This window comes from Apus apus, chromosome W (assembly GCF_020740795.1).
Source record: "Apus apus isolate bApuApu2 chromosome W, bApuApu2.pri.cur, whole genome shotgun sequence".
Taxonomy (NCBI): domain Eukaryota; kingdom Metazoa; phylum Chordata; class Aves; order Apodiformes; family Apodidae; genus Apus; species Apus apus.
Genome location: NC_067311.1, coordinates 1,746,627 through 1,762,759, shown reverse-complemented (window position 1 = coordinate 1,762,759; position 16,133 = coordinate 1,746,627). Strand labels below are relative to the sequence as shown.

Below are 16,133 nucleotides of genomic sequence, written 5' to 3'. Positions count from 1 at the left end.
GCACCGACCCACCCATGGGATCAGAAGGCTTGCTTTTCTTCTGTCCCATCTTCCGGAGTGCCTTCACACACACACACACACAATCGCTTCCCCCTGTTTGTGGCCCAGTCCCTCGCGGGAGATGGGAACCGCACTACTGAGGGGTCCGCACTTGCTTCGTCCTCAAGGGGACGTCTCACACAGGCACACTCCGGGATACCCAACCCCAACCGAACGGATCACCGGCCTATACTTACTCACTCCTGAGTCTTCGTTCGGGTCTTCGTGCACAAAGTTTACGGGGTTACCGGTTTTTATTTGTTTGCTGTCGAATTTCGAGTTCGTCGGTAGAGGTTTTGGGTGTAAAAAACCCTCAACAGGGGCCGCTTACTCAGCGGGGCGCCTCCCCCGTGAGGTTTACAGCCAAATTGTCTCTATCCGAGTCACGGCACCAAATTTGTTATAAATTGAGGTCCAATAATTGACAGGAACCAGTCCTATTAATCAAATTAGTTTATTAAGCAAGCGGCAGCAAACAAAACAGCGCTGGGCGGCCGGGGGAGTCTTTGCTCCGCCAGCGGCGCGCACCCACTTCCCGAAAGTAGCTGATTATATACTCTTCTGGTTCCCGTATATGTGTCATTCCTGGTATATTCTGTGTCTGAGCGACGTGTTGCTAGGGGGTCGGTCTTATCCCACCTCCTGGTGGTCGTGAGGCCGAAGGTTCCTCATCTTCATCGGTGTCCTATGGGTGACCCTTTACAGCTTATCGCACAACTTAACTCTTCCCTTTGAAGTGTTAAAGCACACCAGATATCTGTGATTCAGATAACATTGTAAGTTTTTACAAGCCTTTAAGAAAACCTGATTTGATTAACAAACTGGATTTTATTTATTACAGTATCTTTGTATTAAAAGACTTTTTCTCCCCTCTTTGCTGTACATTACTTGCTCACTTCTGTCTGGTGTTTGGAATTTGTAGTCAGGAGGAATAAAGACCAAGTAAAGTGATTTTCTTGGAGTTAAAAAATTTCTGGAGGAAAACCAAGAAATACCTGATTAAATATTGTAGACTGGAAAGGCAGAGAGCTGTTTAAAATTAGATTTGATGGGAGGAGTATATTATTCCTTGCATGGAATATCAGATCACTTTGTCGTGGTTTGAAACAACACGACTATGAAAGGAACAGCCACATGGCCGCTCAACTCCCCCCCCCCCCCCCACACACACTCTGGGATGAGGAGGACAAAGCTCATGGGTCGAGACAAAGGACAAGGAGGGTTCTCCAGCAATTAAGGTCCCGGGCAAAGCAGACTCAACTTGGGGAAAAAAATAATAATTTAATTTCACACTAATCAAACATACACAGGACACAGGCAACACAAAGAGCAGTGCTTGCATGTGTTACCCCACCCCTCCCTTCTTCCCGGGACCAAATTACTTTGTTCCCGGTTTCTCTCCCTCCTTTCCCCCCAGCGGCACAGGGGGACGGGGATGGGGTTTAGAGTCAGTTCACAGGCTGGTGGTTCCTGCCGCTCCTTCCTCCTCAGGAAGAAGGGATTCCTTACAGTCCTTCCCTGCTTCCCCACGGGGTCCCTCCCATGGGAGACAGTCCTTCACGAACCTCTCCTTCATGGGTCCTTCCCACGAGGTCGGGAGCAAGCTGCTCCAGCCTGGGCTTCTCACAGAGTCACGGGCTGCTTCGGGAACCGCCAACGTCTTCCAAAGCTGCGCAACCAGAGTCCACTGGCAGCAAATCCTCTGGCCACAAAATCCAAGTCCAGTGGCCAAGTTCACCCCTCTTGGCGCCTTCAGGGAATGGTCCACCACGTTCCTCCACGAGTGCAGGGGGACAGCCTGCCATCTCGCCATGGGTTGCAGGGAGACTTCTGCTAGGACGCCTTCTTCCCCTTCTTCCTCACCAACCACCAGCACAACTCCTCCAGCACAGCTCTTCTCCCCCCCCCAAGTGCCTCCCTGCTCCGGTGTTATAGCTGTTCTTTCGTATGTTAATCACAGAGGCGCATCTATTGTCCCTCTAATGGATCTTTGGCTGGGTTTTGGAAGCAGGGGAAGCTTCTCAGCTTCTTACCGGAGCCACTCCTGTGGCCCTTCCCCCGCTACCGAAACACCCACCAAACCACACCAGAACACACTTTTAAAGATGAACCTCAACAGAGTGGAGGAAATTCTCTTCAAAAAATTTTTAAACACGTTGTGCTAATGTGCGTATGCTCAACCTTGATAATAGCCGTCACTTTGTGTGCTAATTAGCAAAGCTGTGATGATTCAGGAACTTCTGTAATTTAAAAAATAATATATGTTCTCATATAAAATGTAGAAGAAATTTAATGTAATATCTATAAGCTAAACTTTATTGATTTTGGTCTCATCCTAATTTTCTATTTTATTACTTATTATTGTAGGACTATATACATAGTCTGCTTCTGTAATAGTGAAATAGTTATACAAAACTTAAAAAGGTAAGGTATTGCATTATTTTTGTTTGTGCTTTTGTGGATGCTTTAGTCCCAACTGCATAATAACAATGTAGCACTTACTTACTTCTGTATTACTTTTTCATGTAGTTTCTTACCAAAAATTGGTCTTATGGTCACTTCCCTACTGATTTCATTCCTGCCACCCCAGTATATTATTTTGTCTCAGTTCACTGTCAATGAGGTGTTAGCTCTTTTTGTGTACTTTCAAGGTAGAAACTGCTAGCTGTTTTCTCCATCAACTTTTTCTTCAGCCTTATCTAGCACTATTTTCCTTGTGTATAAAACTTGACATCCATGCCTTGTTTTAAGGGGTTTTGGGGAGTTTTGTAGAATAATTTAGATGCAGAACGGTTTTACAAATTAATTGAGAATAAACTATTCAGAGACTGGAGAGTACAGTTGCTATCATTCATTAAGGAAGAATGGTTTGATTGATCTATTCTGTAAGGTCATATATTTTGTTCTATTCAGATATTTCTACAAAGTCAAATTTTTAACATGTGGTGAAATGATTATATGTAGAGCTGAGATGGGAAACATCACAAGGCAATATATTCCCATGCTAGGTAGAATAAGCAAACCTGGTGGTTAATGCTGCATCTGGTGCTGATTAAGGGTAATTGGTAATTGCTTACTTTGTCCAAGGTTGAATTAAGGGACTAGGAATAGGCAATTTAAAAAACATTTTTCACTACTTCTGTTCATTTAAGTGAAAACCCTGTTGAGCACTAAGCAGTAAGGGAAAAATACAGATAATATTGTTTTGAGACCTTTAAGGTCAAATACGTAATTGAAATATCTGGAGTAGGAGAAGAAAATTGAGAATTCTGGCTGATAAGCAAGTTGGTGAATCTAGTTCTCACTCCACCTTCCCCTTTTCAGAACAATTTCCTCTTGCCATTTTTGCTGAACACGAGCCGGCAGTGTGCCCAGGTGGCCAAGAAGGCCAACAGCACCCTGGCCTGCATCAGGAATAGTGTGAGCAGCAGGGCCAAGGAGGTGATCCTGCCCCTATACTCGGCCTTGGGTGAAGCTGCACCTCGAGTACCGTGTGCGGTTTTGGGCGCCACAGTACAAGAAGGACACTGAGGTGCTGGAGAGGGTGCAGAGAAGGGCAACTAGGCTGATTAGGGGTCTTGAGAACCGGCCTTATGAGAGGCTGAGGGACCTGGGGCTGTTCAGCCTGGAGGAGGCTGAGGGGAGACCTCATTGCTCTCTACAACTACCTGAAACGAGGTTGTAGTGAGGCGTGTGTTGGCCTCTTCTCCCTGGTGACCAGGACAAGAGGAAATGGGGTCAAGCTGTGCCAGGGGAGGTTCAGGCTGGATATTAGAAAAAAGTTTCTTCACAGAAAGAGTGGTAAGGCCTTGGGACAGGCTGCCCGGGGAGGTGGTGGAGGCACCATCCCTGGAGATGTTCAAAAAAGGGGTAGACATGGTGTTTCATAAGATGGCTTAGTGGTTAGGGGTTGTAGGGTGGATGGTTAGACTTGATGATCTTGAAGGTCTTTTCCAACCTTGACGATTCTGTTATTCTATGGCTTTTAATTTCTGACGGAAGTCTGAACAAAGAATGCTTTGTAACATTACCTGCCTAGTATATTACAAATTCTTTCTCAAATATTTTTTCAAGATTGCGTTTTGGAGTAGTGCACAAAAAAAATAACGTTTTTTTTTTCCTTCAAAAGCCTGCCGCCTCAAGAAATAATTCTGTTTAGTGTGAGAGACCAGCCCTCAGGACCTATACTTGCTAGAATTGGTGTCGAAACCCCATTGTAACCCCTAAACAAAGCCTCATTTGCATCCCAAACGGCCTGCCTGAGAGGATGGAGACAACACTGATGGTCTGCATATGGTCTGCACGTACAGAGATTGAGATAAGGATCCGAGGGGGCGGAGTGGGCTGAGGTCCTTATTTTCTCAGCTCTAAATAGAGGAAATAGAAGAATACAGAGAGTAATTTGATGAGCTAGTGATCGTTTGTAAAAAATAGAAAACTGGTGTAGTAGGGCCAAATCTAGTTGGTCAGAAATTGTTTTACTGCAACAATAATGTTGTAGAAAAGTTTTCCCCTTCTCTTGTGTGGTAGGGCTTATTCAGCACCCAAAAGAGAGTTAGGCTGTTCTTCAGAGCTGAGCCAAGACCCTATCCCAAGTAATTAATGGTTTGAACAGTCTAATACATTTTAATTGAAATGAGGCAGCTGGAACGCACCTTGTTTTAACTGTGTTGGAGATTGGCTTCACAAACAGTGGAGCGAAGCTATTGTCTTGCTGCTGCCAAAGAGAATTTACAACTCTCATGATTGTGCAGTCCAGCCTCTTGCTTTGTGCCTTGAGTCATTCCTAAAGTGTCCCTAAGCTTTTAAAGCAAACCTACTTGTGTGGTACGTGCTGCTTGAGTAAGACTCCATGTGAAATAAGAGCTGCTTTGAACAATACAGTGATCAGATTACAAAACTTTGATAATCAAGGCAACCAGATATCAGGTTAAAATGATAGCGTTTTCTGTCAGGTTTTGTTGTGAGAAAACATTGTGAAGATTGGATTTGGGAGTTGAAAGGTGTAAAGGTTTTCCAAACAAAAGTTCTGATTAAACTTTAATACTATAATAAAGCATAGCATGGTTACAATATTGTCATGATTTAACCCCAGCTGGCAACTAAGCCCCATACAGCCGCTTACTCACCTACCCCCGGTGGGATGGGGGAGAGAATCAAAAGAGTAAAAGTGAGATAAAGACAGTTTAATAGGTAAAAAAGCCTGTCAAGGTCTCTCCTCCCAACTTCTTGTATACCCACACACTAGCAATGCATGGGAAGTTGAAAAGCCCTTGATTTCTTAGCAACCACTAAAAACATCATTATGTTATCAAGATTCTTCTCATACTAAATCCAAAATGTAGCACTATTCAAGCAACTAAGAAGAAAATTAGCTCTGTCACAGCCAAAACCAGGACAAATATGCATAAAAGTACTTTATGCATGTAGAGCTACTGTACAGTAACCCCAAAACGACAGTAATATCAGTTTTAAATTATTTTATAGTGCTTATGAAACCATGAAACCATCTTTCCTAATGTGGATCTGTTGCAAATGGGAGAATTTATTTTGCCAAATATCTCCTTTGATGCAAAACTATTTCAGAAGGACATTGCAGCTTCATTTGAAATTATTAGATGACCAAACTCCTGTCTTATTTGTCTGCCCTAAATTTGCAGCTACTGTTCCTTGTGTATGCCCTTCAGTGTCAGGATTTTCTCATTTAAGGAGCATGAAGTTGCTTTTGCGATGTAATCATATTCCTGTTGTCTTTTTGGAGAAAGTGGGGGTTTTGTTTTGTTTTATTTTTTTCTCTTGAATGGATTTGTAGCTTTCTACCTTCTCAAATTTTCAACATTGCTTGGAAAGACCTTGGTAACAAAACCGTATTAAGTGTTTGCTTTTGATTTTGTCATTATCTCGTGCAGAGGTAAAATCCTTGATTAGTGGACACCCAGTATTTTCTCTATTCTCAGTACTTTTTTGCTGCAGTGTTGCAATATAAACTCGTGTTTTCTTTCGTCTATGTTTGTAATGAGTGGAAAACCAGAAAGGTGCACCTCTGTGCTGTGGATAAAGTATTTTAGAAACACTGAAGGGCAGAGAGGCATCCAGTTCTAAGACAGCTTTTAATCACCCAACAAAGAAAACTTGTTTAACTGTCATGCAGGATTCCAGTGTGATGATCAGAAATAAAGTTTCATAAATGGACATTTTCTAGTTATCAGTTTCTTTCATGAATATGAAAAAATCATTATGCTTATTCTATGTTTTGTATTGTGTGGGCCTGACCCAAATAAATTATCCTGGTTGCTGTGTATTTTGTGCTTTGTGGGTGTGTCCTGGTTTTGCTGGGACAGAATTTTAAAATACTTTTTCTGTTCTGAGAAGCTGTACTTTTGAGAGACTGCGGAGTCCAATTCAGTGAGAACAAAAGAGATAAGATGCTCTGGTAGGCAGGTTTCTGTAGTGACCAAGATCGAGGGTAGTTTTGAACCATGCAGGTGCAGTGGGCTAGGAGGGGTGAAGCCCAGGGCAGCTGACCCAAGCTGGCTAACCAAAGTATTCCATACCGTAAATGTCACCTTCACTATAAATTGGGAAGTTTGTGGGGATTTTTGAGACTTCTACCATGACTGCCTTCCTGAGAGGGTCCCATCTGTCTCATCAGTCATCCCATGCCTGAGGCCTACTCCTCCACTTGTTGTGACCACTGCATTCTCACTGGAGCCGTCACGCTCGCAGTGTTGGGCATTCAGCCTTCACCGCTAGAAGCGCACAGCTCACGACTACTATCTGGAGCTGAGTATAACTTTGTATCTTATATTAGCATTGGGGTTAATATTAGTTCATTTTTATTATTCTATTAAATCTGTTTTCAGTTCAACCCACTGGTCTCCTTTCCTTTTCCCTCCAGCCATATTGACTACTGTCCCCAATTTGGTGTCATCTGTAAACTTTCTGGGAGCGCACTCTGTCCCATCATCCAGGTCACTAATAAAGATGTTGAACAACACTGGCCTCGATATTGATCCCTGAGGAACGTCACTAGTAACAGGCTGTCAATTGGACTTTACTGCTGATCACAACCCTTTGAACTTGATGGTCCAGCCAATTTTCTTCCTACTTTCTAGTCCACTTACCCAGTCCATGCCTCACCAATTTGGCTGCAGGGATACTATGAGAGACCATTTCAAAGGCCTTGCTACATCAAGGTAAGCAATATTCACTGCTCTCTCCTTGTCCACAAAACCCGTCATGTCATTTGTAGAAAGCTATCAGATTGGTCATGCACAATTAGCCTTTGGTAAATCAATGCTGGCTGTTCCAAATCACCTTCTTGTTCTTAATGTGCCTGGACATGGATTCCAGGAGGATTTGCTACATAACCTTCTCAGGGACTGAGGTGAGGCTTCCCTGGATCCTTCTTATTGTCCTTCTTGAAAATGGGTATGACCTTTGTGTTTTTCCAGTTGTCAGGAACCACTCCAATTTCCATGACTTTTCAAAGATGGTACACTGTGCCCTTGAAGCAACATGGAAGGGCTCCCTCAGTGCCCCAGCTGTTTCTATGAGCTTGTGCGTGTGTGCAATTTAAGTGTTCCCCGAGCACAATTACAGGCTGGGCAGAGAATGGATTGAGAACAGCCCTGAGGAGAAGGACCTGGGGGTGTTGATAGCTCAACATGATCTGGCAATGTGCACTTGCAGCCCAGGAAGTGCTGGAGTGCATGGAGCTCTGCCTGCAGGGTGGATGAGGAGCTGACTGAGAGCTTATGGGTCAGGATTAAAGGGAGGGTAGGGGAAGGGGACATTATAGTGGAGGTCTGCTACAGGGCACCCAACCAGAACAACTGAGCAGATGAGAACCTTTATAGACAGATAGGAGTAGCCTCACATTCACAAGCCTTGGTCCTCATGGGGGAATTCAACCACCTTGATATCTGTTGGAGGAACAACACAGCAGGGCATGAGCAATCCAGGAGGTTCCTGGAATGCGTTGATGCTAACTTCCTTCTGCAAGTGATAGAGGAGCCAACAAGGAGAGGTGCTATGCTGGACCTTGTTCTCACCAACAAGGAGGGGCCACCAGGGAGGTGGGAAATGTGAAGCTCAGGGGAAGCCTTGGTTGCAGTGACCATGAGATGGTGGAGTTCAAGATCCTTAGGGCAGCGAGGAGGGCAAACAGCAAGCTTGCTACCCTGGGCTCCAGGAGAGCAGACTTGGGCCTCTTCAGGAGCCTGCTTGGTAGGGTATCATGGGATAAAGCCCTGGAGGGAAGAGGGGCCCAAGAAAGCTGGTTAATATCCACGGATCGCCTCCTCCAAGCTCAGGAGAGATGCATTCCAACGAAGAGGAACTCGGGCAAAAAAACCACGAGGCCTGCATGGATGAACAAGGAGCTCCTGGCCACACTTGGATGTAAAAAGGAAGCCTACAGAGAGTGGAAGCAAGGATAGGTCGCCTGGGAAGAGTACAAAGAAGCTGTTTGAGCAGCCAGGGATCAGGTTAGTAAAGCTAAAGCCCTAATAGAATTAAATCTGGCCAGGGACACCAAGGGCAACAAGAAAAGCTTCTACAGGTACGTCAGTGATAAAAGGAAGACTAGGGAAAATGTGGTTGCTCTCCAGAAGGAAGAAACAGGAGACCTGGTCATGCGGGATACGGAGAAGGCTGAGGTTCTCAATGGGTTTTTTGCCTCACCGTTCATCGGCAAGTGCTCAAATCACAACGTCCAAGTCACAGAAGGCAAAGGCAGGGACTGGGAGAATGAAGAGCCACGCACGGTAGGAGAAGATCAGGCTCAAGACCATCTAAGGAACCTGAAGTCCATGGGACCTGATGAGATCCACCCGTGCCTCCTGAGGCAACTGGTGGATGAAGTTGCAGAGTCACTTTCCATCATATTTGAGAAATCATAGCAGTCTGGTGAAGTTCCCACGGACTGGAAAAGGGGAAACATCACCCCCATTTTTAAAGAGGAAAAAAAAGATCACCCAGGAAACTACAGGCCAGACAGTCTTACCTCTGTGCCCGGCAAGATCATGGAGCAGATTCTCCTGGAGACTATGCTAGGGCACATGGAAAATAAGGAGGTCACTGGTGACAGTCAACAAGGGTTCACCAAGGGCAAATAGTTCCTGACAAATGTGGTGGCCTTCTATGGTGTGGTTATAGTGTTGGTGGATAAGGGAAGAGCAACCGATGTCATCTACCTGGACTTGCGTGCAAAGCATTTGACACTATCCCGCATGACATTCTTGTCTCTAGAGAGACATGGACTTGATGGATGGATCACTTGGTGGATAAGGAAATTACTAGATGGTCACACTCAAAGAGTTGCAGTCAACAGGTAAATGTCCAAGTGGAGATCAGTGATGAGTGGGATTCCTCAGGGGTCAGTTTTGGGACCAGCGTCGTTTAACATCTTCATTGGCAACATGGACAGTGGGATTGAGTGCACCCTCAGCAAGTTTGCAGATAACACCAAGCTGTGTGGTGCAGTCGACACGCTGGAGTCGTGCACCACGACAAGTGCAAGGTGCTGCACGTGGGTTGGGGTAATCCCCAAGCACAATTGCAGGCTGGGCGGAGAATGGATTGAGAGCAGCCCTGAGGAGAAGGACGTAGGGGTGTTGGTTGATGAAAAGCTCAACATAACCTGGCAATGTGTGCTTGCAGCCCAGAAAGCCAACTGTGTCCTAGGCTGCATCCAAAGAAGCGTGGCCAGCAGGTTGAGGGAGGTGATTCTGCCCCTCTACTCCACTCTTGTGAGACCCCACCTGGAGTACTGTGTCCAGTTCTGGAATCCCCAACACAGGAAGGACATGGATCTGTTGGAGCAAGTCCAGAGGCGGGCTGCGAAGATGATGATGAGAGGGCTGGAGCACCTCTCCTATGAAGACAAGCTGAGAGAGTTGGGGCTGTTCAGCCTAGAGAAGAGAAGGCTCCAGGGAGAGTTTATAACAGACTTCCAGTACCTGAAGGGGGCCTACAGGAAAGCTGGGGATGGACTTTTTGCAAGGGCATGTAGCAATAGGACAAGGGGGAATGGTTTCAAATGGAAAGAGGGTAGATTTTTATTATATCTTAGAAAGAAATTCTTCACTGGGAGGGTGGTGAGACGCTGGAACAGGTTGCCCAGGGAAGTGGTGGATGCCACCTCCCTGGAGGTGTTCAAGGCCAGGTTGGGTGGGGCCTTGAGCAACCTGGTCTAGTGGGAGGTGTCCCTGCCCATGCAGGGGGGTTGGAAATAGATGATCTTTAAGGTCCCTTCCAACCCAAACCAGCCTATGATTCTGTGATTTGAATTCTTCCTTCTCCTTCTGTGGATAATGCTTTACTCCCTCAGTTTCTGCTGCTAGGCCAAGGGACTTATGAGGCCTGGGGGCAGACCTTCCTGTGAAAACTGATATATAAAAAAAGGCACTGAGTGCCTGTATTGAGAGCCTTGTGGAAGACATTGTATTCAAGTATTTAGTGTTCTTGAGCAGGTAATATTTTCTCTATTGGGCCTTGTACTTAGGGCCCATAGGTCAGCATCAGTAGCAGCTATAAAGAAATCTACTGGAATGCCCCATGCTGCCCTGTGCTGTGTGCTGCTCGAAGTTATCAAAGAGATAACATTCTAACTCCTCAGGAGAATATATATATAATTCTGTTTGTTGCAAAAATAAAAGGCACCATGGCATGGGAGAGAGCAGGAGCTGCTCTATGGACAGGATCTGCACAGCATGCTGTGGGATAATACATTTGGGGTCTATCCAATGCTGCATGAAAGCAGGTTTCTCAGCATCTGGAGAGGCATAATATTTACTTGCTATCAATATTCCTTTTTTTTATTCTCTCTTATTTAAACAGTATTATATTATGCCTTTTGTTTTCTGGACGTCCCTATTCAGATCAGATTGTAGGTATTTCCTTCCACTTGATTAAAATTAATTAATTAACCTGTTTACCTGCTCTATGAACTTTGTAGCGCTCTCTTCTGGTAGCTTCCCCCATATGGGGAAAATGGTTTAAGAGTACTGCTCAGATAAGAGTATTTGAGAAATGGCTGTAATAATGAAAAATCTAATGCCTTCACAAATAGCTTAACTCTCTCATACAGAGGCTATGCATGCTGCTAGTCATGACTTCACTTATTAAAGCAATTGTAAATTTTGCGCTAAATATTTCTGTTGAACAATGAAGGTGTTTTTTGCTAGTTTATTTTATTAAACATAGCAGGAAAAATTTTGTCAAAGCCTTGAATATTTTAAAACCTTATTTTGAAGAAAAAAAATCATTTTAATTTTGAGACATTTTATTAATTCCAGCAAAACTTCCTTGCTCTCAGTAGGTTTGAACTTATTGTTCTCCTTTTAGGTGGCTGGAGTGAGTGAGAGCCTCAACATTAGTAGTTGGAGGGGCCATGGATCTAAGGAGCATGTGTCTGGAGTTTGCCAGCTATTGGGGTATGAGTGAATACGGGTCCAGCAATTGGAGTCAGACTGGGAGTATATGCACCCCTGGGCCTGTTGTGCCAGCAGCTAGAGTCAGTGGGAGTCTCGGTGCTAGCAACTAGAGTGGGTGAGTGTATTGGTATCAGCTGTTTGGCCTGGACCATGGGTCATAGGGCCTGTTTGTGTCCTGGGTGCCAGCTGCTGGGGAGACCAGGGTGAGTGAAGTGAGTGAGGATCACAGCATCAGTAGCTGAAGTGGGGTTGGCAGGTCACAGGGCTCATTTGTCTAGGTGTCAGCTACTAGGGGGTTGGAATGTTTGTATTTCACCCTAACCTGCTGTGCATGTGTGTGTGCATGTGCCTCTGTAATTGGATAGCAAACTTCAAGCTGAACTATCCATTAAGTAGGATGCCCAGGATCTTGGCAGGGGTATCAGACTGGCAAAGGGCCAGTGCTGATATTGGAGGGATTTGAGAGTGTGGGGGTGCCTGTGAGATGACTGTGAGTGCATGCACCTGTTTGCTAGTGAGTATCAAACTAGACTAACTGGCAAGTAGGACACCAATATAGTGGATAAGAGGGCTCAGGATCTGAGCATGGATATTAGATGGACAAAGGGGCCGTGCTGATATTCGAGGGAACTCTGAACGTGTGTGTGCTTGTGAATCTAGAGAGTGAGGATACATGTGTTTTCACTAGTGAACTTCAATCCTAATCAGCCAGAGAGGAGAGGGAAATTTGGCTAGCTGTACTTATGTTTTATGTGAGTTCTGGTAGCGTTATATGTGGGTGTTGTTGCACCCTGTCTGTGGCAGTTTGTGTAGCTGGCCATGTTAATGTCCTCTGTGAGAGTGTGTGTGCACGTGCTCACATCTCTGGGATACACACTCAGCCTTATTACTGGTTGAACCTGCAAACAGGAAAGCAGCAGCTACATCCATTGGCTTGGGACAGAGACCCCTGGGCTTGTCTCCAGCAGACAGGCAGGAAGTAGCAGCCTTATCACATCCTTTAACAGTGTTCACCCCTGTTTTGGACTCTCATGAGAGAAGATTAACTTCTTGTCTTGCATTAAAAAAACATTTGGTATGGATGAGAACTACAGTTTGCCAATCTATCAAGTTACTAAGACCAGTTCTAGCAGTTTGGGTACTCCTGTAAATAAAATAAAAGTTAAAATGCTAGTACATTTTCTCTGAATGCAGTAAAAAAAGTACCCAAAGGAGGTGCTGAGAGATTGTTCAGTTGCATTGCATTCTGGTTTTCGCCTATTGCTGTAAAGACATTTGTACCATAGTGTTTATAATTTCCTTAAGCAATATAAAAGCAAAACTAATAATTGTGTAATCGGCAATAATCAGCCAGAAAAATAATTTAGACATTAATTTATTTATTTGAGATAAATGAGCAAACAGCGCTGGGCGACCGGAGTGTCTGTGCTCTGCCAACGGCGCGCAAGCGGCTCCGCGCGGGGTCCTTTTTATACAGTTCTTTTTCCCGCCGTTCCGGAGGTCCACCCCTTCATCCTCTTCCCGCTGTTTCGGGGGGGGGGGGTCCACCCCTCTCTCGGAAAATTCTATCCTTTTCCTGCCGTTTCGGGGGGGGGTCCACCCCTCTCTCGGAAAATTCCATCCTCTGCGTTGTTGCCGCTACTCTCCAGGACTTGCGCAGTCAATCAAAATGTTATATAACTTATGGTTCTATACACCAAGGTTATATAACTTATAGTTCTATATACCTGATATGGCTGTCAGCATTTAGCATTACATAACAAGGTATAACTTCCAACATTAACCATTATATAACAGAACATAACTACAAACATTTAACAAACATTGCAGCTTAACACTCAATTACATACATTCACATTTGATCAGCAAATTAATTCTATGATTCACCTATAACAATTGCAGGCTATGCCTTTGATTTTGATGGATGAAGATAAATAAGCAGTATTCATTGTTTGTCTTTATAACATTTGGATGTTTCATTCGCCGAGAGGAGCTGCTCCAAAGCCGGGTCGATCTGCAGCGGTGCGGCAGATCTCGTCAAACAGGGTTTTTTTTCCTGAGGTTGGTTTCCTTGTAGTAGGGAAATACCAGGAGCCGGCAGCTCTCGCGGGAGCCGCTGATGAGATCTGGGGGTTGCTAGAGCAACAGACACCACGTCACCCTAGGGAGCGCTGTGAACAGTGTGGCGCGTCAGCCGAAGCGGGGCACGGCGCAGCAGTTTGCGTGGCGGGCAAACAGAGGGGGGCGCGGCAGTTTGCGTGACAGTTCGAGCGGGAGGACATACCGGGAGTGCCTTGCACTCTGCTGGTAAGTCCACAGCCCAGGGAAAAGCTCTCGGTCTCTGGCAATATGGTGGGCACTTGCCTCAGAGCCAAAACACGTGTTACTACCGAGAAAGCCTCTGAGTTAGCCGAAGCATCCATCCATCCATCCATCCAGACTGAACTGGCAGTGAAGGAGACTTCAGTACAAGCAACATGCTGCAGGGAGCACCAAGACCCTTCTCCTGGTGAAAAGTACTTGCACAAGGTGTGCACAAGTTAATGATCTATTACTTCAGGTGGCTGAGTTGCAAGAAACAGTTAAAAGGCTGCTTAGTATTAGTGGATCTGAGATAGAGATTGATGCATGGTTCCAGATCCATGTCCCCGTAGAGGACACCACCCTGGACCCTGGTCACTTACCAAAGCAGGACTCTGATTCAACCTCCACCCTCCAGAATCACTACAAAAAACAGATAAGAAGCTTTAGACTTCCAGAGGGCAAGCTTTGACCTGTTCAGAAGACTGATTGACAAAGTCCCTTGGGAGGCTGCCTTGAAGGATAAAGGAGTCCAGGAAGGCTGGACGTACTTTAAGAAAGAAGTCTTAAAGGCACAGAAGCTGCTGTCCCCGTGTGCTGAAAAACCAGTAAGCGAGGTAGGAGACCAGTCTGGCTAAAAAGGGACCTTTGGCTGGACTTTAAGAACAAAAAGAGAGTCTATGACCTTTGGAAGAGGGGACAGGTCACCCATGAAGTCTATAAAGATGAAGTGAACCTGTGCAGGGTGAAAATTAGGAGAGCCAAAGCCCAGCTAGAGCTCAAACTAGGTACAGCTGTTAGGGATAATAAAAAATGTTTCTGTAAGTTCATTAACAGCAAAAGGAGGATTAGGGAAAATCTCCATCCTTTATTGGATGCAAAGGGAATCTTAGTAACAAAGGATGAGGAAAAAGCTGAGGTGCTCAACACCTCAGTCTTTAGCAGTGGAACCAGCTGCTCCATGGATACCCAGCCACATGAGCTAGGAGACAGGGAGGGGATGCAGAATGAGGTCATCACAATTAAAGAGGAAGTGATCAGAGACCTACTACACCACTTAGACGCACACAAGTCTATGGGACCGGATGGGTTGCATCCAAGGGTGCTGAAAGAGTTGGCAGATGTGATCACCAAGCCACTTTCCATTATTTACCTGAAGTCCTGGCTAACTGGGGAGGTCCCAATGGACCGGAGGGTAGCAAATGTAACACCCATCTATAAGAAAGGCAAAAAAGAGGATCCAGGAAACTATAGACCTGTCAGTCTGATCTTGGTACCAGGGAAGGTCATGGAGCAGATCATCTTGAGTGTCATTAGAAGCCATATAGAGGACAACCAGGGGATCAGGCCCAGTCAGCATGGGTTTATGAAAGGCAGGTCCTGCCTGACGAACCTGATCTCCTTTTATGACCTGATGACCCGACTATTGGACGAGGGAAAGGCTATGGATATTGTCTATCTGGACCTCCAAAAAGCATATGACACTGTTCCCCATGGAACTCTCATAAAAAAACCCTGGCTGCTCATGGCCTGGATGAGCATACGATCTGTTGGATCAAGCACTGGCTGGACAGTCGGGCCCAAAGAGTGGTGGTCAATGGAGTCAAATCCAGCTGGCGGCCGGTCACAAGTGGTGTTCCTCAGGGCTCAGTGTTGGGACCGTTTCTGTTTAACATCTTTATTGATGATTTCAATAAGGACATAGAGTGTATTATCAGTAAGTTTGCAGATGACACCAAGCTAGGCGGGAGTGTTGATCTGCATGAGGATAGGGAGGCTCTACAGAGAGACTTGGATAGATTAGATTGTTGGGCTAATCTTAATGGTATGGGCTTCAACAAGGCCAAGTGCCGGGTCCTGCACTTGGGCCACAACAACCCCATGCAACGCTACAGGCTTGGGGAAGTGTGGCTGGAAAGCTGTCTGGCAGAAAAGGACCTGGGGGTTCTAATTGACAAGCAGCTGAATATGAGCCAGCAGTGTGCCCAGGTGGCCAAGAAAGCCAATGGCATCCTGGCTTGTATTAGAAATAGTGTGACCAGCAGAAGGAGAGAGGTGATTGTCCCCCTGTACTCAGCACTGGTGAGGCCACACCTGGAGTCTTGTGTCCAGTTTTGGGCACCTCAATTCAAGAGAGATATTGAGGTGCTGGAGCGAGTACAGAGGAGGGCAATGAAGCTGGCGAAGGGCCTAGAGAATAAGTCTTATGAAGAACGCTTGAAGGAGCTTGGAGTGTTTAGTTTGAGAAAGGAGGCTGAGGGGAGACCTCATCAGTCTACAACTACCTGAAAGGACATTGTAGAGAGGTTGGTGCTGGTGTCTTCTCACATGTAATTAGCAACAGAACAAGAGGGA

At 45.5% G+C, this 16,133-nt stretch overlaps 1 protein-coding gene across 6 annotated transcripts in view; it reads left to right on the top strand.

Annotated features, from left to right (window-relative positions):
- Positions 1-16,133, top strand: part of LOC127395201 (polycomb group RING finger protein 3-like) — a 122,788-nt gene that overhangs the window by 45,577 nt on the left and 61,078 nt on the right. Inside the window, exon 1 of one of the 6 annotated variants that reach the window (XM_051641789.1) lies at positions 7,162-7,235. The exons of 4 other annotated variants lie outside the window; for them this stretch is intronic. The gene's annotated coding sequence lies outside the window, so the exon portion shown is untranslated. Of the gene's footprint in view, positions 1-7,161; positions 7,236-16,133 lie in introns of those variants that run through there. One more of the 6 variants, XM_051641785.1, reaches the window with a different exon arrangement.